We start from the raw sequence: 23,104 nt of genomic DNA, 5'->3' as shown, positions 1-23,104 counted from the left end.
CAGCCCTCGCGATGAGGGGAAACACCCCCAAGAGCCCCGAGGGTCCAGGCAACGCAAGGGAAATTCCCCGCAGCTCTGGGAACAGCACCGGGCTCCCTGGCAAGTGCAGGCACTCCCAAGTACATGGGACTCGGGGACCAGCTCCCAGCCCCGGACACAATGCATAACCTCCTGCCTCAGGCATCGTGTTCAGGCAAACCGCCCTGGAGCTCGGCACCAGCGTGCCTCCCCTTACCTACGATATCCAAAGAGTCACCGCCGCACCAGCGTCTGTCCGTACGTCCGTCCGTCGGGGAAGGGTCAGCTCCTGCCCCTGCCCTCGACATGGCAGGTGTCCGAGTAGCCTCCCCCCAGTGCTTTTTCCTTCAGGGCTAGGATTCAGCTCGGAGAGCTGAGAGGAAAATGCCTGATCCCGCCTGCCTGCACTTCTGCCCCAACCCAGGCCAGAGCCCCTCAGGTTACTTAGTCCTCAGCGCTGCCTCGGGGAGGCCAAAATAACTGCTAACGGTCATTAGCCATACTTACCCTAGTTACCCGTGCCAGAACGCCTCCTCCTGTAGCAGTTCCTGGTGATATCGAGGGGCCGCTGCATTCTGGCTTCCTTGTTTCATCCCGTCCCTTCGGTATTAACCGCAAGCAAACGCTCGTCCGTCTCTTCTCCTCGTCAGCATTTGCTGTCCTTGGTTCCATCTCTGTAAGGAAGCGATAAACTCGCGTTTTACTTCCAGTGAAACGCTTAGGTTTATGCACAATCTTTTTCTCTTTACCCTGTTTTCTTTTTCCCCCTTTTTTTTCTTCTTTTCCTTAAGGGAAAGGTCTTAATACGGCACTTTGCACCATACGTTGCAGGGTAAACGGTCTGGAAACGTTACACGCAGCAATTAGGGCTAGGTTATTAGGCAGGCGGGCACGTCGCCTAATACCTTCCTAACGCCATCTTCCACGAAACCTTATTTTTATTCCGCTTCAGTGTTATTGTTACTGTTCGCAAACCCTCGTATGCATGCGCTTAACCGACAACTCTCTCGGTCTTTAACTCCGTGGAGGAACGACAGCCCTCGATTTGCCTGTCTCCCTTTCAGACCTATTACCTTTTTGAGACTGCTCCTAGCTTCCTCTTACTCTTGCATGCTGGCCTCACAGGCGACGACCAAAACGAACAACTGCATCGCTAGGTCTAGCCCCCTCTCTTCAAGATGTGCCCCTTCGCGGCTTACGTTTCTTGGTCTCTTCAACTTCAGCCGTGGCAATTAATCTAAAAAAGTAAGTATGACATCTATTCCTTTCCGTAGCTGCGTGTACGATAACAAAACAAAAGAGAAACAGCCAAAGCAAAGCTAAGGCAGACACAGGCAACAGCAGCCACAGGGCAGGAACGGGTTACTCAGTCCTCAGCGCTGCCTCGGGGAGGCCGAAATAACTGCTAACGGTCATTAGCCATACTTACCCTAGTTACCCGTGCCAGAACGCCTCCTCCTGTAGCAGTTCCTGGTGATATCGAGGGGCCGCTGCATTCTGGCTTCCTTGTTTCATCCCGTCCCTTCGGTATTAACCGCAAGCAAACGCTCGTCCGTCTCTTCTCCTCGTCAGCATTTGCTGTCCTTGGTTCCATCTCTGTAAGGAAGCGATAAACTCGCGTTTTACTTCCAGTGAAACGCTTAGGTTTATGCATGATCTTTTTCTCTTTACCCTGTTTTCTTTTTCCCCCTTTTTTTTCTTTTTTTCTTCTTCTTTTCCTTAAGGGAAAGGTCTTAATACGGCACTTTGCACCATACGTTGCAGGGTAAACGGTCTGGAAACGTTACACACAGCAATTAGGGCTAGGTTATTAGGCAGGCGGGCACGTCGCCTAATACCTTCCTAACGCCATCTTCCACGAAACCTTATTTTTATTCCGCTTCAGTGTTATTGTTACTGTTCGCAAACCCTCGTATGCATGCGCTTAACCGACAACTCTCTCGGTCTTTAACTACGTGGAGGAACGACAGCCCTCGATTTGCCTGTCTCCCTTTCAAACCTATTACCTTTTTGAGACTGCTCCTAGCTTCCTCTTACTCTTGCATGCTGGCCTCACAGGCGACGACCAAAACGAACAACTGCATCGCTAGGTCCATCCCCCTCTCTTCAAGATGTGCCCCTTCGCGGCTTACGTTTCTTGGTCTCTTCAACTTCAGCCGTGGCAATTAATCTAAAAAAGTAAGTATGACATCTATTCCTTTCCGTAGCTGCGTGTACGATAACAAAACAAAAGAGAAACAGCCAAAGCAAAGCTAAGGCAGACACAGGCAACAGCAGCCACAGGGCAGGAACGGGTTACTCAGTCCTCAGCGCTGCCTCGGGGAGGCCGAAATAACTGCTAACAGTCATTAGCCATACTTACCCTAGTTACCCGTGCCAGAACGCCTCCTCCTGTAGCAGTTCCTGGTGATATCGAGGGGCCGCTGCATTCTGGCTTCCTTGTTTCATCCCGTCCCTTCGGTATTAACCGCAAGCAAACGCTCGTCCGTCTCTTCTCCTCGTCAGCATTTGCTGTCCTTGGTTCCACCTCTGTAAGGAAGCGATAAACTCGCGTTTTACTTCCAGTGAAACGCTTAGGTTTATGCATGATCTTTTTCTCTTTACCCTGTTTTCTTTTTCCCCCTTTTTTTTCTTTTTTTCTTCTTCTTTTCCTTAAGGGAAAGGTCTTAATACGGCACTTTGCACCATACGTTGCAGGGTAAACGGTCTGGAAACGTTACACACAGCAATTAGGGCTAGGTTATTAGGCAGGCGGGCACGTCGCCTAATACCTTCCTAACGCCATCTTCCACGAAACCTTATTTTTATTCCGCTTCAGTGTTATTGTTACTGTTCGCAAACCCTCGTATGCATGCGCTTAACCGACAACTCTCTCGGTCTTTAACTACGTGGAGGAACGACAGCCCTCGATTTGCCTGTCTCCCTTTCAGACCTATTACCTTTTTGAGACTGCTCCTAGCTTCCTCTTACTCTTGCATGCTGGCCTCACAGGCGACGACCAAAATGAACCACCGGATCCCCAGGTCTTGCTGCTTCTCTTCGAGATGTCCCCCTTCGGTGGGCTACCCTGCCAAACAAACCAAAAAGACTGCCGAGGCCGCGAGGGTACCAGATTTTCAGACCGCTTCTCCGAGGCTTTCGGGGTGACTGACGTCACCGCTTCGCTTCACGTTACTCACAGCTACCTTCGTCTATTACTTAGGGCTAAACCTGTTTCTGTTTGCAGAGGGGCTTGTTGCTTGTTTAAACTTGACATATAGTCCATAACCTGCTCTGCATGCTCCCTAGTCCCTTCTGCTTTTGCAACACTTGTGGTAATTCAAGGCGGTAATTAAGAGTCCCCATTGCCCCATAGGCTGGAGCGAGACATTGCTGCTGCTCTGAGGAGGTGCCTAAAAGCCACGCTGTTTTCGCTAGCATCACTGGGGCTTCCCAGAGCCCATCGGTGTTCTCTTTGGCTCTTCCCGAGCCTTTTAGGTTTTTTAGGCTATTCCTTAGCCCTCCATTTTAGGGCAATGTTCTCCTTAAGCACTGCGCACAGCACGATTATCCCAGATCAGCCACATCGTGCACACACAGAGGCTTCTGAGAGGCGGCTCAGAAGAAAAGAGAGAAAAGTCTCTTTGTCATCCGCACATTCACCCGTCAACACTCTTCACCAGGAAGTGCTCTAAGTTCCTGTTTCTCTAAAGCGGGACTGAGTCGAGGCGGAGACGCACATCGCACCCCATCTTTGTTAGAACGCCTCACTGCTGCGGGCACTGGGTCTGGCAGCAGTTTGAGGAATGTTTGGGGCCTTGCACAGAGTGCAGGGGAAGGTCTGGAGTCAGTGACAACATTGCGGCAGGGCTCGGAGGCGTTTTGGGGCCTGTGGGGGTGTTGGGGCAGGATTTGTGGGTGGTTTAGTGGGTGGTTTAATGGCTCTGGGGGGGCTGGTTGCAGGAAGGGTGGGACTCTGCGGGGCCCTCAGGGCAGGGGTGCCATCCCAGATGCGTAGTGAGCACACAGGGGTGCCCTACGTGGCTCTCAGCTCGGCGGGAGCAGCCACCGGTCTCCCACCCCACCAGACAGGGGAGCGGGGCGGGGGGGGGGGGGAGGAGAGGAGGTGGAGGGATCTATGAGCTCGCAGAGAACGCCAGAGGAGGCAGCAGGGAACTCCCCAAGGACCCCGCGTCCCAGACGAGAGGAGGCATCAGGCTGCCGTGCCGCTGCTAGAGACATCCAGACCCCCGCGCAGGCACCCCACACACACTCCTCCAGGCTGCGTCCGCAGGGGCGAGAGCACGCCCCGGCCCGCGCTGGGGAGGAACCGGGGCCCTACAGGCGACACACGCAAAAGGGAGAGTCAGAGCCGCGCTCCGGCAGACCCGGCGCCGCGCAGACCCGGCGCGGCGCGGCGCGGCGCGGCGCGGCCCCCGGCCCGACTCCCCCCCCCCCCGCCCCGCCGCCTCCACGCAGCGACGGCCCCGGCTGGCAGGACACAGCCCGACACCCGCGGCCACCCGAAGGCGCACGCTCGCCTCACCGCGGCCCCCACATGCTCGACTCCAGCCCGCCTCTGCCCTCGCCCGCCGCCGTCCAGCGAAAACACCCGCCCTGCTCGCCGCCATCTTGCCCGCCGCCGCACCGCGCGTGCGCCGGCCGCCCAGGGCTCGCGCCGCCGCACCGCGCGTGCGCCGGCCGCCCAGGGCTCGCGCCGCCGCACCGCGCGTGCGCCGGCCGCCCAGGGCTCGCGCCGCCGCACCGCGCGTGCGCCGGCCGCCCAGGGCTCGCGCCGCCGCACCGCGCGTGCGCCGGCCGCCCAGGGCTCGCGCCGCCGCACCGCGCGTGCGCCGGCCGCCCAGGGCTCGCGCCGCCGCACCGCGCGTGCGCCGGCCCAGGACCGCGCGAGAGGGGCGGGGGGAGCGCGAGGGGCGGGGGGAGCGGAGCGCGAGGGGCGGGGGGAGCGGAGCGCGAGGGGCGGGGGGAGCGCGAGGGGCGGGGGGAGCGCAGCGCGAGGGGCGGGGGGAGCGCGAGGGGCGGGGGGAGCGCGAGGGGCGGGGGGAGCGCGAGGGGCGGGGGGAGCGCGAGGGGCGGGGGGAGCGGAGCGCGAGGCAGCCCAGACCCGCAATGGCCCCACCCTCGCGTGGTCGCAGCGCCGCGCTGCAGCCGGCCGGCTCCCGCGCGCCAACCGCAGCCCGCCGCGCCACCCCGGCGCTCAGGCCGAGCAGCGAGCGCCCCGAGGCTGCTCTGCCCGCGCCCGAGAGAGCGGCGGGCTTCAGCGAGCAGGCGCTGGGGCTGCCCCGGGGAGAGAGCGCCGCGGAGCAGCTCCGAGACGGCACTGCCCGTCCCCGCGCCCCCAGGAAGCACCGAGAAGGAAAAGCCCTCTCGGGAAAAGCGCTCCCGGTCCGTGAGCACCGGGCAGGGGGCACGAGCGCGGCCCCTGCGCTTACCCGTCCCCGAGAGAGCGCAGAGTAGCGGCCAACGCGGCGACCGGCAGCGCGCACGTGTGCGCCGGCTGCCCGCAACGGTCTCCGTACGCAGCGGTGGCCGCCGGCGGCTGCAGTGCTGCCTTGTCGACACGCGAGGGCAGCCGTGAGCGCGCCGGAACGCAATGCGCATGCGCGCCCCCCTCCCGCGTGCACTGCCGCCTTTCAGACACGCGAGGGCAGCAAGGAGCAGGGCGCAGCGCTTTCCTGCCCCCCTTGCAAAATACTCGCTAGGCAAAAGTGGCTTGGGCTCCTCCCGAACGCTTACCTGGCTTCATTACTACAGCTATTAGGAACCGAAGTGCATAGCCTTCTAGCAAAGGGAACGACCGTCTTTTCAAAACTTCCCGCGACTCCCCAGAATTGTCACTGCCTTGCATCAGCAGCCAGCTTCTTCCAACCCAGCCGCAAGAAACATTTTGCCTTCCCGGCAGAACTTTCTGCTCCCCGGGGGGTCCAAAGGAAACCCGTCACTCACTACTGTCTGTCAAAACGTACCGGAAGCCCTCAAATACAGGACAAGACGCCTTCTCTAAGGAAGCTGACTACTAGGTCTGCTTCACGGCAGCTTCTCCCCAGTATCAGGGCCCACTCAATAAACAAAATAGGACGAGAAATGTCTTAATCTGCTCCAAGTGCTTTCGTATAAGAGAACAACATCAAAACGAGGTATTATTGCATTTAGCCTCCACTACACGTGCTACCCCAGCGCCACGGACTTGCTTTAAAGCATCAGTGACGTACGCGGTCTGGCAGTAATTAATATTCACAGAATGAATACGCACTCGATCGAGTACGGGTGTTCATAAAAAGCTTTGCCAGTGCGTCGCTAGGTAACAAACCTAGACAAGCAGCTATTTGCCCTGATCCTTCGGCTTACATTTCTTCTGCCGGATGTAGTCAAACGTACCTGCATGCAGTGGCCTTGCGAGGCAGTGACACGGTGTCCGTGGGGTGGCTGTTCCAGGGTCTCTCGGGCTGTTCCAGGGTCCTCGGACAGCAACGGTGCTGGTCAACTTTCCCTTGCGCTGCACAGCAGGACAGCTCCGCACCGTGCCCTCCCAGCACCGCTACTCCTCCCAGCAGCTGCCTAACCGGCCCCAATCCTGAGCAAAGCTACGACCCCCAGGAGCCCGCAGCACCCCTCCTACTCTTCCCGCCCTCCCCATTTCCAAGAGGGACAGCCACAGCCCCCGGGGACAACCCTGCCTGGTCACGCTGCTGTCCGAAAAGCGGATTCGTTGCCCACTGTGCACTAAGCCAATAATGACACGCTCAGGAGAGACATTTGCTTATTTATTTGAGTTGTGCAAGCCTGGCTGCTCGGTGTTTTCCCCACAAATCAAGCGCAACTTCCCCCCCCCGCCCCGGCTTTCCAAGTAGCATTTATACAAGTTGCAAGGTTTGCAACTTTCCCTCTTACACCGGTTGGTTAGTGATTTACATACAATTCTAATATTGCTTACACACCATTTTAAAACTACGCATGCTCAGGGGAGGGGTCTTCACCCGGGCACAGGTCTTTCTGACCTATGGGCGTGATTTTCTTGTATTATAATGAGGACAGTTCAGTTCGGGGATACCTCAAATTCCTTTGCTAAATTGGCAACGTCTACATAGAAAAGAAATAGTAAATCAAAATGTTTTGTTTAAGGCTTTAGCACTTCTAGCATGGCCTTGATTAAAGAATTATTTCCTCCCAGGAAATGGGGGGGGGGGTACCTCCTCATCTGCCTAGTTTAAACAGCAGGAACACTTTCTGAGCTTCCAAGGTTGTCTTGCAACACCATCGGAGATGGAAAACACTTCCTGCCCTGTACCGGGGAAAAACAGGGGCATGGTCACCCAGTAGCCCCGCCTGAGAAGACTACACCTCCCAGCATACCGTGCACGCGAAAAGGGCGGCCCGGAAGCCCAGTGCCGGAAGACTACTGCTCCCGGCATGCCATGCCAAGCAACATGGCCGCCCGGAAGCCCAGTGCCGGAAGACTACCGCTCCCAGCATGCCGCGCTCAGAACAAACATGCCCCACCGGAAGCCCAGTGCCGGAAGACTACTGCTCCCGGCATGCCGCGCCGAAAGCTACGGCTCCCCGCAGTCCCGCCCCCGCCCCTCCCGCCCCCCACCCGCAGCGCTGGGGCACCTTTGACCCTCGGCACATTCCGTTCCTTTCCGTCCCGCCCCCCTTCCCCTTCCCCCCTGTCCCCCCGGAAACGGCCGCAGAGCCCCGAGCGCGGCCCCGCCGGCCCCACCACCGGCCCGGGGCTCCCCCGACACCCCCGCGACCGGCCCCGCCTCAGCTCCGACACTGCCCCCGCCCCTCCACGACCCTCCTCCCCCCGCTCCCCGACACGCTCCCGAGCTGACACAGGAGACCCCCCCCCCCCCCCCCCGCGCTCCTCCGACCGCGCAGTAAACCGCACCACAGCCCCGGCGCACCCCCTTCCTCCCCCCGCCTCCGTGGCCCCGGGACGCTCCCAGCCGCCGGGACCCCCGGCACATGCGGGACCCGCAGCCTGCAGTGCGCCTCCCCCGGCCCCGCTCACCTCCTCCGCGGGGCGGCCGCCGGGCTGGTCCCGAAGGGCCGTGCTCCGTGGCAGCTCCGCTGCCCAGCTCCTGCCCCAGCACCAGCTCCCCCCAACTGCAGCCCCAGCCCCCAAATGTGGGCCTGCCCTTGCCATCAGCCCCACCTGGGGCCTGTCCTGCCACCCAGCTCCACCTGGCATTCATCCCAGCCCCAGGGCCCGCAGCTGTGGGCCTGCAGGAACTGGGCAGGGGGCCTGGCCATCAGCCCCTTCAGGGACAGCTGGGGCTGCCAGGGCAGCAGAGGCACCCCCACTCTCCTGACAGCAGCTTGCTGAGAGCTGAAGGGAGAGCCCTGCCTGGGGTGTAGAGTGCGGAAAGGGGAGTATGCGGAGCACAAGAGAACAAATCGAGAGCTCTGGGTGCAACACAAGTCAAGAAAAAAAAAAAAAAAAAAGAACAACGATAGAGCAAACAGAGTGACTCGGGGGGCACCAAAAGGAGGGCCCTGGGGCACACCCAGAAGCACCCCGAAAACTCCAGGACAGGAGAAAAAGCTAAACAGAGACCTCTGCGGCGTGCCGCAAAACACACACGGGGCCACGGGGCGCACCGAAAGGCACGCAGAGGGCTCGGGGGCAACCCAGAATGTGAACTGAGGGGTCCTGAGGGCATCAGAGGGCAAGCGCAGGGCTCTGGGGCAGACCAAAATACAGAGGAAGGGCCTTGGCGCACACCAGAGGGGTCACCAGGCACGCCGCAGGGCTCAACGCGGCTGACAGGATGGCGCCTGCAGGCTGCCCCAGGCACACGAGCGACACTGCGGAGTGCCAAAAGCAAATCCGGGAGCGGTTCGGGGACCTCACGCAGCCCTGGAGGGGCTCTGGCAGCCCTCGCGATGAGGGGAAACACCCCCAAGAGCCCCGAGGGTCCAGGCAACGCAAGGGAAATTCCCCGCAGCTCTGGGAACAGCACCGGGCTCCCTGGCAAGTGCAGGCACTCCCAAGTACATGGGACTCGGGGACCAGCTCCCAGCCCCGGACACAATGCATAACCTCCTGCCTCAGGCATCGTGTTCAGGCAAACCGCCCTGGAGCTCGGCACCAGCGTGCCTCCCCTTACCTACGATATCCAAAGAGTCACCGCCGCACCAGCGTCTGTCCGTACGTCCGTCCGTCGGGGAAGGGTCAGCTCCTGCCCCTGCCCTCGACATGGCAGGTGTCCGAGTAGCCTCCCCCCAGTGCTTTTTCCTTCAGGGCTAGGATTCAGCTCGGAGAGCTGAGAGGAAAATGCCTGATCCCGCCTGCCTGCACTTCTGCCCCAACCCAGGCCAGAGCCCCTCAGGTTACTTAGTCCTCAGCGCTGCCTCGGGGAGGCCAAAATAACTGCTAACGGTCATTAGCCATACTTACCCTAGTTACCCGTGCCAGAACGCCTCCTCCTGTAGCAGTTCCTGGTGATATCGAGGGGCCGCTGCATTCTGGCTTCCTTGTTTCATCCCGTCCCTTCGGTATTAACCGCAAGCAAACGCTCGTCCGTCTCTTCTCCTCGTCAGCATTTGCTGTCCTTGGTTCCACCTCTGTAAGGAAGCGATAAACTCGCGTTTTACTTCCAGTGAAACGCTTAGGTTTATGCATGATCTTTTTCTCTTTACCCTGTTTTCTTTTTCCCCCTTTTTTTTCTTTTTTTCTTCTTCTTTTCCTTAAGGGAAAGGTCTTAATACGGCACTTTGCACCATACGTTGCAGGGTAAACGGTCTGGAAACGTTACACACAGCAATTAGGGCTAGGTTATTAGGCAGGCGGGCACGTCGCCTAATACCTTCCTAACGCCATCTTCCACGAAACCTTATTTTTATTCCGCTTCAGTGTTATTGTTACTGTTCGCAAACCCTCGTATGCATGCGCTTAACCGACAACTCTCTCGGTCTTTAACTCCGTGGAGGAACGACAGCCCTCGATTTGCCTGTCTCCCTTTCAGACCTATTACCTTTTTGAGACTGCTCCTAGCTTCCTCTTACTCTTGCATGCTGGCCTCACAGGCGACGACCAAAATGAACCACCGGATCCCCAGGTCTTGCTGCTTCTCTTCGAGATGTCCCCCTTCGGTGGGCTACCCTGCCAAACAAACCAAAAAGACTGCCGAGGCCGCGAGGGTACCAGATTTTCAGACCGCTTCTCCGAGGCTTTCGGGGTGACTGACGTCACCGCTTCGCTTCACGTTACTCACAGCTACCTTCGTCTATTACTTAGGGCTAAACCTGTTTCTGTTTGCAGAGGGGCTTGTTGCTTGTTTAAACTTGACATATAGTCCATAACCTGCTCTGCATGCTCCCTAGTCCCTTCTGCTTTTGCAACACTTGTGGTAATTCAAGGCGGTAATTAAGAGTCCCCATTGCCCCATAGGCTGGAGCGAGACATTGCTGCTGCTCTGAGGAGGTGCCTAAAAGCCACGCTGTTTTCGCTAGCATCACTGGGGCTTCCCAGAGCCCATCGGTGTTCTCTTTGGCTCTTCCCGAGCCTTTTAGGTTTTTTAGGCTATTCCTTAGCCCTCCATTTTAGGGCAATGTTCTCCTTAAGCACTGCGCACAGCACGATTATCCCAGATCAGCCACATCGTGCACACACAGAGGCTTCTGAGAGGCGGCTCAGAAGAAAAGAGAGAAAAGTCTCTTTGTCATCCGCACATTCACCCGTCAACACTCTTCACCAGGAAGTGCTCTAAGTTCCTGTTTCTCTAAAGCGGGACTGAGTCGAGGCGGAGACGCACATCGCACCCCATCTTTGTTAGAACGCCTCACTGCTGCGGGCACTGGGTCTGGCAGCAGTTTGAGGAATGTTTGGGGCCTTGCACAGAGTGCAGGGGAAGGTCTGGAGTCAGTGACAACATTGCGGCAGGGCTCGGAGGCGTTTTGGGGCCTGTGGGGGTGTTGGGGCAGGATTTGTGGGTGGTTTAGTGGGTGGTTTAATGGCTCTGGGGGGGCTGGTTGCAGGAAGGGTGGGACTCTGCGGGGCCCTCAGGGCAGGGGTGCCATCCCAGATGCGTAGTGAGCACACAGGGGTGCCCTACGTGGCTCTCAGCTCGGCGGGAGCAGCCACCGGTCTCCCACCCCACCAGACAGGGGAGCGGGGCGGGGGGGGGGGGGGGAGGAGAGGAGGTGGAGGGATCTATGAGCTCGCAGAGAACGCCAGAGGAGGCAGCAGGGAACTCCCCAAGGACCCCGCGTCCCAGACGAGAGGAGGCATCAGGCTGCCGTGCCGCTGCTAGAGACATCCAGACCCCCGCGCAGACACCCCACACACACTCCTCCAGGCTGCGTCCGCAGGGGCGAGCGCACGCCCCGGCCCGCGCTGGGGAGGAACCGGGGCCCTACAGGCGACACACGCAAAAGGGAGAGTCAGAGCCGCGCTCCGGCAGACCCGGCGCGGCGCGGCCCCCGGCCCGACTCCCCCCCCCCGCCCCGCCGCCTCCACGCAGCGACGGCCCCGGCTGGCAGGACACAGCCCGACACCCGCGGCCACCCGAAGGCACACGCTCGCCTCACCGCGGCCCCCACATGCTCGACTCCAGCCCGCCTCTGCCCTCGCCCGCCGCCGTCCAGCGAAAACACCCGCCCTGCTCGCCGCCATCTTGCCCGCCGCCGCACCGCGCGTGCGCCGGCCGCCCAGGGCTCGCGCCGCCGCACCGCGCGTGCGCCGGCCGCCCAGGGCTCGCGCCGCCGCACCGCGCGTGCGCCGGCCGCCCAGGGCTCGCGCCGCCGCACCGCGCGTGCGCCGGCCGCCCAGGGCTCGCGCCGCCGCACCGCGCGTGCGCCGGCCGCCCAGGGCTCGCGCCGCCGCACCGCGCGTGCGCCGGCCGCCCAGGGCTCGCGCCGCCGCACCGCGCGTGCGCCGGCCGCCCAGGGCTCGCGCCGCCGCACCGCGCGTGCGCCGGCCGCCCAGGGCTCGCGCCGCCGCACCGCGCGTGCGCCGGCCGCCCAGGGCTCGCGCCGCCGCACCGCGCGTGCGCCGGCCGCCCAGGGCTCGCGCCGCCGCACCGCGCGTGCGCCGGCCCAGGACCGCGCGAGAGGGGCGGGGGGAGCGCGAGGGGCGGGGGGAGCGGAGCGCGAGGGGCGGGGGGAGCGCGAGGGGCGGGGGAGCGGAGCGCGAGGGGCGGGGGGAGCGCGAGGGGCGGGGGGAGCGCGAGGGGCGGGGGGAGCGCGAGGGGCGGGGGGAGCGCGAGGGGCGGGGGGAGCGCGAGGGGCGGGGGGAGCGCGAGGGGCGGGGGGAGCGCGAGGGGCGGGGGGAGCGGAGCGCGAGGCAGCCCAGACCCGCAATGGCCCCACCCTCGCGTGGTCGCAGCGCCGCGCTGCAGCCGGCCGGCTCCCGCGCGCCAACCGCAGCCCGCCGCGCCACCCCGGCGCTCAGGCCGAGCAGCGAGCGCCCCGAGGCTGCTCTGCCCGCGCCCGAGAGAGCGGCGGGCTTCAGCGAGCAGGCGCTGGGGCTGCCCCGGGGAGAGAGCGCCGCGGAGCAGCTCCGAGACGGCACTGCCCGTCCCCGCGCCCCCAGGAAGCACCGAGAAGGAAAAGCCCTCTCGGGAAAAGCGCTCCCGGTCCGTGAGCACCGGGCAGGGGGCACGAGCGCGGCCCCTGCGCTTACCCGTCCCCGAGAGAGCGCAGAGTAGCGGCCAACGCGGCGACCGGCAGCGCGCACGTGTGCGCCGGCTGCCCGCAACGGTCTCCGTACGCAGCGGTGGCCGCCGGCGGCTGCAGTGCTGCCTTGTCGACACGCGAGGGCAGCCGTGAGCGCGCCGGAACGCAATGCGCATGCGCGCCCCCCTCCCGCGTGCACTGCCGCCTTTCAGACACGCGAGGGCAGCAAGGAGCAGGGCGCAGCGCTTTCCTGCCCCCCTTGCAAAATACTCGCTAGGCAAAAGTGGCTTGGGCTCCTCCCGAACGCTTACCTGGCTTCATTACTACAGCTATTAGGAACCGAAGTGCATAGCCTTCTAGCAAAGGGAACGACCGTCTTTTCAAAACTTCCCGCGACTCCCCAGAATTGTCACTGCCTTGCATCAGCAGCCAGCTTCTTCCAACCCAGCCGCAAGAAACATTTTGCCTTCCCGGCAGAACTTTCTGCTCCCCGGGGGGTCCAAAGGAAACCCGTCACTCACTACTGTCTGTCAAAACGTACCGGAAGCCCTCAAATACAGGACAAGACGCCTTCTCTAAGGAAGCTGACTACTAGGTCTGCTTCACGGCAGCTTCTCCCCAGTATCAGGGCCCACTCAATAAACAAAATAGGACGAGAAATGTCTTAATCTGCTCCAAGTGCTTTCGTATAAGAGAACAACATCAAAACGAGGTATTATTGCATTTAGCCTCCACTACACGTGCTACCCCAGCGCCACGGACTTGCTTTAAAGCATCAGTGACGTACGCGGTCTGGCAGTAATTAATATTCACAGAATGAATACGCACTCGATCGAGTACGGGTGTTCATAAAAAGCTTTGCCAGTGCGTCGCTAGGTAACAAACCTAGACAAGCAGCTATTTGCCCTGATCCTTCGGCTTACATTTCTTCTGCCGGATGTAGTCAAACGTACCTGCATGCAGTGGCCTTGCGAGGCAGTGACACGGTGTCCGTGGGGTGGCTGTTCCAGGGTCTCTCGGGCTGTTCCAGGGTCCTCGGACAGCAACGGTGCTGGTCAACTTTCCCTTGCGCTGCACAGCAGGACAGCTCCGCACCGTGCCCTCCCAGCACCGCTACTCCTCCCAGCAGCTGCCTAACCGGCCCCAATCCTGAGCAAAGCTACGACCCCCAGGAGCCCGCAGCACCCCTCCTACTCTTCCCGCCCTCCCCATTTCCAAGAGGGATAGCCACAGCCCCCGGGGACAACCCTGCCTGGTCACGCTGCTGTCCGAAAAGCGGATTCGTTGCCCGCTGTGCACTAAGCCAATAATGACACGCTCAGGAGAGACATTTGCTTATTTATTTGAGTTGTGCAAGCCTGGCTGCTCGGTGTTTTCCCCACAAATCAAGCGCAACTTCCCCCCCCCCGCCCCGGCTTTCCAAGTAGCATTTATACAAGTTGCAAGGTTTGCAACTTTCCCTCTTACACCGGTTGGTTAGTGATTTACATACAATTCTAATATTGCTTACACACCATTTTAAAACTACGCATGCTCAGGGGAGGGGTCTTCACCCGGGCACAGGTCTTTCTGACCTATGGGCGTGATTTTCTTGTATTATAATGAGGACAGTTCAGTTCGGGGATACCTCAAATTCCTTTGCTAAATTGGCAACGTCTACATAGAAAACAAAACATTTTGATTTACTACTTCTTTAAGGCTTTAGCACTTCTAGCATGGCCTTGATTAAAGAATTATTTCCTCCCAGGAAATGGGGGGGGGGGGGGGGTGTTTCTCCTCATCTGCCTAGTTTAAACAGCAGGAACATTCTTTCTGAGCTTCCAAGGTTGTCTTGCAACACCATCGGAGATGGAAAACACTTCCTGCCCTGTACCGGGGAAAAACAGGGGCATTCCACTGTCCCCTGTGACCTGTGGGGACTCAGGCGTGAGTGACACATGTCCAGTAAGGAACAGACCCAGCGGGCACTACAGCTCCTGGCCTGCCACGCGGCCGCCTGCTGGGAACCCCGCTGGCAGGGACCTGCCGCCGCCGCCCCCCCCCCCCCCGCGGGGCCACCTCGAGAGGCGCAGCATGGTCACCCAGTAGCCCCCACTGTAGTGAGAAGACTACACCTCCCAGCATACCGTGCACGCGAAAAGGGCGGCCCGGAAGCCCAGTGCCGGAAGACTACCGCTCCCAGCATGCCGCGCTCAGCACAAACATGCCCGACCGGAAGCCCAGTGCCGGAAGACTACTGCTCCCGGCATGCCGCGCCGAAAGCTACGGCTCCCCGCATTCCCGCACCCCAACTCCCGCCCCCCACCCGCAGCGCTGGGGCACCTTTGACCCTCGGCACATTCCGTTCCTTTCCGTCCCGCCCCCCTTCCCCTTCCCCCCTGTCCCCCCGGAAACGGCCGCAGAGCCCCGAGCGCGGCCCCGCCGGCCCCACCACCGGCCCGGGGCTCCCCCGACACCCCCGCGACCGGCCCCGCCTCAGCTCCGACACTGCCCCCGCCCCTCCACGACCCTCCTCCCCCCGCTCCCCGACACGCTCCCGAGCTGACACAGGAGACCCCCCCCCCCCCCCCCCGCGCTCCTCTGACCGCGCAGTAAACCGCACCACAGCCCCGGCGCACCCCCTTCCTCCCCCCGCCTCCGTGGCCCCGGGACGCTCCCAGCCGCCGGGACCCCCGGCACATGCGGGACCCGCAGCCTGCAGTGCGCCTCCCCCGGCCCCGCTCACCTCCTCCGCGGGGCGGCCGCCGGGCTGGTCCCGAAGGGCCGTGCTCCGTGGCAGCTCCGCTGCCCAGCTCCTGCCCCAGCACCAGCTCCCCCCAACTGCAGCCCCAGCCCCCAAATGTGGGCCTGCCCTTGCCATCAGCCCCACCTGGGGCCTGTCCTGCCACCCAGCTCCCCCTGGCATTCATCCCAGCCCCAGGGCCCGCAGCTGTGGGCCTGCAGGAACTGGGCAGGGGGCCTGGCCATCAGCCCCTTCAGGGACAGCTGGGGCTGCCAGGGCAGCAGAGGCACCCCCACTCTCCTGACAGCAGCTTGCTGAGAGCTGAAGGGAGAGCCCTGCCTGGGGTGTAGAGTGCGGAAAGGGGAGTATGCGGAGCACAAGAGAACAAATCGAGAGCTCTGGGTGCAACACAAGTCAAGAAAAAAAAAAAAAAAAAAAAGAACAACGATAGAGCAAACAGAGTGACTCGGGGGGCACCAAAAGGAGGGCCCTGGGGCACACCCAGAAGCACCCCGAAAACTCCAGGACAGGAGAAAAAGCTAAACAGAGACCTCTGCGGCGTGCCGCAAAACACACACGGGGCCACGGGGCGCACCGAAAGGCACGCAGAGGGCTCGGGGGCAACCCAGAATGTGAACTGAGGGGTCCTGAGGGCATCAGAGGGCAAGTGCAGGGCTCTGGGGCAGACCAAAATACAGAGGAAGGGCCTTGGCGCACACCAGAGGGGTCACCAGGCACGCCGCAGGGCTCAACGCGGCTGACAGGATGGCGCCTGCAGGCTGCCCCAGGCACACGAGCGACACTGCGGAGTGCCAAAAGCAAATCCGGGAGCGGTTCGGGGACCTCACGCAGCCCTGGAGGGGCTCTGGCAGCCCTCGCGATGAGGGGAAACACCCCCAAGAGCCCCGAGGGTCCAGGCAACGCAAGGGAAATTCCCCGCAGCTCTGGGAACAGCACCGGGCTCCCTGGCAAGTGCAGGCACTCCCAAGTACATGGGACTCGGGGACCAGCTCCCAGCCCCGGACACAATGCATAACCTCCTGCCTCAGGCATCGTGTTCAGGCAAACCGCCCTGGAGCTCGGCACCAGCGTGCCTCCCCTTACCTACGATATCCAAAGAGTCACCGCCGCACCAGCGTCTGTCCGTACGTCCGTCCGTCGGGGAAGGGTCAGCTCCTGCCCCTGCCCTCGACATGGCAGGTGTCCGAGTAGCCTCCCCCCAGTGCTTTTTCCTTCAGGGCTAGGATTCAGCTCGGAGAGCTGAGAGGAAAATGCCTGATCCCGCCTGCCTGCACTTCTGCCCCAACCCAGGCCAGAGCCCCTCAGGTTACTTAGTCCTCAGCGCTGCCTCGGGGAGGCCAAAATAACTGCTAACGGTCATTAGCCATACTTACCCTAGTTACCCGTGCCAGAACGCCTCCTCCTGTAGCAGTTCCTGGTGATATCGAGGGGCCGCTGCATTCTGGCTTCCTTGTTTCATCCCGTCCCTTCGGTATTAACCGCAAGCAAACGCTCGTCCGTCTCTTCTCCTCGTCAGCATTTGCTGTCCTTGGTTCCATCTCTGTAAGGAAGCGATAAACTCGCGTTTTACTTCCAGTGAAACGCTTAGGTTTATGCACAATCTTTTTCTCTTTACCCTGTTTTCTTTTTCCCCCTTTTTTTTCTTCTTTTCCTTAAGGGAAAGGTCTTAATACGGCACTTTGCACCATACGTTGCAGGGTAAACGGTCTGGAAACGTTACACGCAGCAATTAGGGCTAGGTTATTAGGCAGGCGGGCACGTCGCCTAATACCTTCCTAACGCCATCTTCCACGAAACCTTATTTTTATTCCGCTTCAGTGTTATTGTTACTGTTCGCAAACCCTCGTATGCATGCGCTTAACCGACAACTCTCTCGGTCTTTAACTCCGTGGAGGAACGACAGCCCTCGATTTGCCTGTCTCCCTTTCAGACCTATTACCTTTTTGAGACTGCTCCTAGCTTCCTCTTACTCTTGCATGCTGGCCTCACAGGCGACGACCAAAACGAACAACTGCATCGCTAGGTCTAGCCCCCTCTCTTCAAGATGTGCCCCTTCGCGGCTTACGTTTCTTGGTCTCTTCAACTTCAGCCGTGGCAATTAATCTAAAAAAGTAAGTATGACATCTATTCCTTTCCGTAGCTGCGTGTACGATAACAAAACAAAAGAGAAACAGCCAAAGCAAAGCTAAGGCAGACACAGGCAACAGCAGCCACAGGGCAGGAACGGGTTACTCAGTCCTCAGCGCTGCCTCGGGGAGGCCGAAATAACTGCTAACGGTCATTAGCCATACTTACCCTAGTTACCCGTGCCAGAACGCCTCCTCCTGTAGCAGTTCCTGGTGATATCGAGGGGCCGCTGCATTCTGGCTTCCTTGTTTCATCCCGTCCCTTCGGTATTAACCGCAAGCAAACGCTCGTCCGTCTCTTCTCCTCGTCAGCATTTGCTGTCCTTGGTTCCATCTCTGTAAGGAAGCGATAAACTCGCGTTTTACTTCCAGTGAAACGCTTAGGTTTATGCATGATCTTTTTCTCTTTACCCTGTTTTCTTTTTCCCCCTTTTTTTTCTTTTTTTCTTCTTCTTTTCCTTAAGGGAAAGGTCTTAATACGGCACTTTGCACCATACGTTGCAGGGTAAACGGTCTGGAAACGTTACACACAGCAATTAGGGCTAGGTTATTAGGCAGGCGGGCACGTCGCCTAATACCTTCCTAACGCCATCTTCCACGAAACCTTATTTTTATTCCGCTTCAGTGTTATTGTTACTGTTCGCAAACCCTCGTATGCATGCGCTTAACCGACAACTCTCTCGGTCTTTAACTACGTGGAGGAACGACAGCCCTCGATTTGCCTGTCTCCCTTTCAAACCTATTACCTTTTTGAGACTGCTCCTAGCTTCCTCTTACTCTTGCATGCTGGCCTCACAGGCGACGACCAAAACGAACAACTGCATCGCTAGGTCCATCCCCCTCTCTTCAAGATGTGCCCCTTCGCGGCTTACGTTTCTTGGTCTCTTCAACTTCAGCCGTGGCAATTAATCTAAAAAAGTAAGTATGACATCTATTCCTTTCCGTAGCTGCGTGTACGATAACAAAACAAAAGAGAAACAGCCAAAGCAAAGCTAAGGCAGACACAGGCAACAGCAGCCACAGGGCAGGAACGGGTTACTCAGTCCTCAGCGCTGCCTCGGGGAGGCCGAAATAACTGCTAACAGTCATTAGCCATACTTACCCTAGTTACCCGTGCCAGAACGCCTCCTCCTGTAGCAGTTCCTGGTGATATCGAGGGGCCGCTGCATTCTGGCTTCCTTGTTTCATCCCGTCCCTTCGGTATTAACCGCAAGCAAACGCTCGTCCGTCTCTTCTCCTCGTCAGCATTTGCTGTCCTTGGTTCCACCTCTGTAAGGAAGCGATAAACTCGCGTTTTACTTCCAGTGAAACGCTTAGGTTTATGCATGATCTTTTTCTCTTTACCCTGTTTTCTTTTTCCCCCTTTTTTTTCTTTTTTTCTTCTTCTTTTCCTTAAGGGAAAGGTCTTAATACGGCACTTTGCACCATACGTTGCAGGGTAAACGGTCTGGAAACGTTACACACAGCAATTAGGGCTAGGTTATTAGGCAGGCGGGCACGTCGCCTAATACCTTCCTAACGCCATCTTCCACGAAACCTTATTTTTATTCCGCTTCAGTGTTATTGTTACTGTTCGCAAACCCTCGTATGCATGCGCTTAACCGACAACTCTCTCGGTCTTTAACTACGTGGAGGAACGACAGCCCTCGATTTGCCTGTCTCCCTTTCAGACCTATTACCTTTTTGAGACTGCTCCTAGCTTCCTCTTACTCTTGCATGCTGGCCTCACAGGCGACGACCAAAATGAACCACCGGATCCCCAGGTCTTGCTGCTTCTCTTCGAGATGTCCCCCTTCGGTGGGCTACCCTGCCAAACAAACCAAAAAGACTGCCGAGGCCGCGAGGGTACCAGATTTTCAGACCGCTTCTCCGAGGCTTTCGGGGTGACTGACGTCACCGCTTCGCTTCACGTTACTCACAGCTACCTTCGTCTATTACTTAGGGCTAAACCTGTTTCTGTTTGCAGAGGGGCTTGTTGCTTGTTTAAACTTGACATATAGTCCATAACCTGCTCTGCATGCTCCCTAGTCCCTTCTGCTTTTGCAACACTTGTGGTAATTCAAGGCGGTAATTAAGAGTCCCCATTGCCCCATAGGCTGGAGCGAGACATTGCTGCTGCTCTGAGGAGGTGCCTAAAAGCCACGCTGTTTTCGCTAGCATCACTGGGGCTTCCCAGAGCCCATCGGTGTTCTCTTTGGCTCTTCCCGAGCCTTTTAGGTTTTTTAGGCTATTCCTTAGCCCTCCATTTTAGGGCAATGTTCTCCTTAAGCACTGCGCACAGCACGATTATCCCAGATCAGCCACATCGTGCACACACAGAGGCTTCTGAGAGGCGGCTCAGAAGAAAAGAGAGAAAAGTCTCTTTGTCATCCGCACATTCACCCGTCAACACTCTTCACCAGGAAGTGCTCTAAGTTCCTGTTTCTCTAAAGCGGGACTGAGTCGAGGCGGAGACGCACATCGCACCCCATCTTTGTTAGAACGCCTCACTGCTGCGGGCACTGGGTCTGGCAGCAGTTTGAGGAATGTTTGGGGCCTTGCACAGAGTGCAGGGGAAGGTCTGGAGTCAGTGACAACATTGCGGCAGGGCTCGGAGGCGTTTTGGGGCCTGTGGGGGTGTTGGGGCAGGATTTGTGGGTGGTTTAGTGGGTGGTTTAATGGCTCTGGGGGGGCTGGTTGCAGGAAGGGTGGGACTCTGCGGGGCCCTCAGGGCAGGGGTGCCATCCCAGATGCGTAGTGAGCACACAGGGGTGCCCTACGTGGCTCTCAGCTCGGCGGGAGCAGCCACCGGTCTCCCACCCCACCAGACAGGGGAGCGGGGCGGGGGGGGGGGGGAGGAGAGGAGGTGGAGGGATCTATGAGCTCGCAGAGAACGCCAGAGGAGGCAGCAGGGAACTCCCCAAGGACCCCGCGTCCCAGACGAGAGGAGGCATCAGGCTGCCGTGCCGCTGCTAGAGACATCCAGACCCCCGCGCAGGCACCCCACACACACTCCTCCAGGCTGCGTCCGCAGGGGCGAGAGCACGCCCCGGCCCGCGCTGGGGAGGAACCGGGGCCCTACAGGCGACACACGCAAAAGGGAGAGTCAGAGCCGCGCTCCGGCAGACCCGGCGCCGCGCAGACCCGGCGCGGCGCGGCGCGGCGCGGCGCGGCCCCCGGCCCGACTCCCCCCCCCCCCGCCCCGCCGCCTCCACGCAGCGACGGCCCCGGCTGGCAGGACACAGCCCGACACCCGCGGCCACCCGAAGGCGCACGCTCGCCTCACCGCGGCCCCCACATGCTCGACTCCAGCCCGCCTCTGCCCTCGCCCGCCGCCGTCCAGCGAAAACACCCGCCCTGCTCGCCGCCATCTTGCCCGCCGCCGCACCGCGCGTGCGCCGGCCGCCCAGGGCTCGCGCCGCCGCACCGCGCGTGCGCCGGCCGCCCAGGGCTCGCGCCGCCGCACCGCGCGTGCGCCGGCCGCCCAGGGCTCGCGCCGCCGCACCGCGCGTGCGCCGGCCGCCCAGGGCTCGCGCCGCCGCACCGCGCGTGCGCCGGCCCAGGACCGCGCGAGAGGGGCGGGGGGAGCGCGAGGGGCGGGGGGAGCGGAGCGCGAGGGGCGGGGGGAGCGCGAGGGGCGGGGGGAGCGCAGCGCGAGGGGCGGGGGGAGCGCGAGGGGCGGGGGGAGCGCGAGGGGCGGGGGGAGCGGAGCGCGAGGCAGCCCAGACCCGCAATGGCCCCACCCTCGCGTGGTCGCAGCGCCGCGCTGCAGCCGGCCGGCTCCCGCGCGCCAACCGCAGCCCGCCGCGCCACCCCGGCGCTCAGGCCGAGCAGCGAGCGCCCCGAGGCTGCTCTGCCCGCGCCCGAGAGAGCGGCGGGCTTCAGCGAGCAGGCGCTGGGGCTGCCCCGGGGAGAGAGCGCCGCGGAGCAGCTCCGAGACGGCACTGCCCGTCCCCGCGCCCCCAGGAAGCACCGAGAAGGAAAAGCCCTCTCGGGAAAAGCGCTCCCGGTCCGTGAGCACCGGGCAGGGGGCACGAGCGCGGCCCCTGCGCTTACCCGTCCCCGAGAGAGCGCAGAGTAGCGGCCAACGCGGCGACCGGCAGCGCGCACGTGTGCGCCGGCTGCCCGCAACGGTCTCCGTACGCAGCGGTGGCCGCCGGCGGCTGCAGTGCTGCCTTGTCGACACGCGAGGGCAGCCGTGAGCGCGCCGGAACGCAATGCGCATGCGCGCCCCCCTCCCGCGTGCACTGCCGCCTTTCAGACACGCGAGGGCAGCAAGGAGCAGGGCGCAGCGCTTTCCTGCCCCCCTTGCAAAATACTCGCTAGGCAAAAGTGGCTTGGGCTCCTCCCGAACGCTTACCTGGCTTCATTACTACAGCTATTAGGAACCGAAGTGCATAGCCTTCTAGCAAAGGGAACGACCGTCTTTTCAAAACTTCCCGCGACTCCCCAGAATTGTCACTGCCTTGCATCAGCAGCCAGCTTCTTCCAACCCAGCCGCAAGAAACATTTTGCCTTCCCGGCAGAACTTTCTGCTCCCCGGGGGGTCCAAAGGAAACCCGTCACTCACTACTGTCTGTCAAAACGTACCGGAAGCCCTCAAATACAGGACAAGACGCCTTCTCTAAGGAAGCTGACTACTAGGTCTGCTTCACGGCAGCTTCTCCCCAGTATCAGGGCCCACTCAATAAACAAAATAGGACGAGAAATGTCTTAATCTGCTCCAAGTGCTTTCGTATAAGAGAACAACATCAAAACGAGGTATTATTGCATTTAGCCTCCACTACACGTGCTACCCCAGCGCCACGGACTTGCTTTAAAGCATCAGTGACGTACGCGGTCTGGCAGTAATTAATATTCACAGAATGAATACGCACTCGATCGAGTACGGGTGTTCATAAAAAGCTTTGCCAGTGCGTCGCTAGGTAACAAACCTAGACAAGCAGCTATTTGCCCTGATCCTTCGGCTTACATTTCTTCTGCCGGATGTAGTCAAACGTACCTGCATGCAGTGGCCTTGCGAGGCAGTGACACGGTGTCCGTGGGGTGGCTGTTCCAGGGTCTCTCGGGCTGTTCCAGGGTCCTCGGACAGCAACGGTGCTGGTCAACTTTCCCTTGCGCTGCACAGCAGGACAGCTCCGCACCGTGCCCTCCCAGCACCGCTACTCCTCCCAGCAGCTGCCTAACCGGCCCCAATCCTGAGCAAAGCTACGACCCCCAGGAGCCCGCAGCACCCCTCCTACTCTTCCCGCCCTCCCCATTTCCAAGAGGGACAGCCACAGCCCCCGGGGACAACCCTGCCTGGTCACGCTGCTGTCCGAAAAGCGGATTCGTTGCCCACTGTGCACTAAGCCAATAATGACACGCTCAGGAGAGACATTTGCTTATTTATTTGAGTTGTGCAAGCCTGGCTGCTCGGTGTTTTCCCCACAAATCAAGCGCAACTTCCCCCCCCCCGCCCCGGCTTTCCAAGTAGCATTTATACAAGTTGCAAGGTTTGCAACTTTCCCTCTTACACCGGTTGGTTAGTGATTTACATACAATTCTAATATTGCTTACACACCATTTTAAAACTACGCATGCTCAGGGGAGGGGTCTTCACCCGGGCACAGGTCTT

Source organism: Dromaius novaehollandiae, chromosome 11, assembly GCF_036370855.1.
Source record: "Dromaius novaehollandiae isolate bDroNov1 chromosome 11, bDroNov1.hap1, whole genome shotgun sequence".
Taxonomy (NCBI): domain Eukaryota; kingdom Metazoa; phylum Chordata; class Aves; order Casuariiformes; family Dromaiidae; genus Dromaius; species Dromaius novaehollandiae.
Note: the sequence above shows the minus strand (reverse complement) of the source record.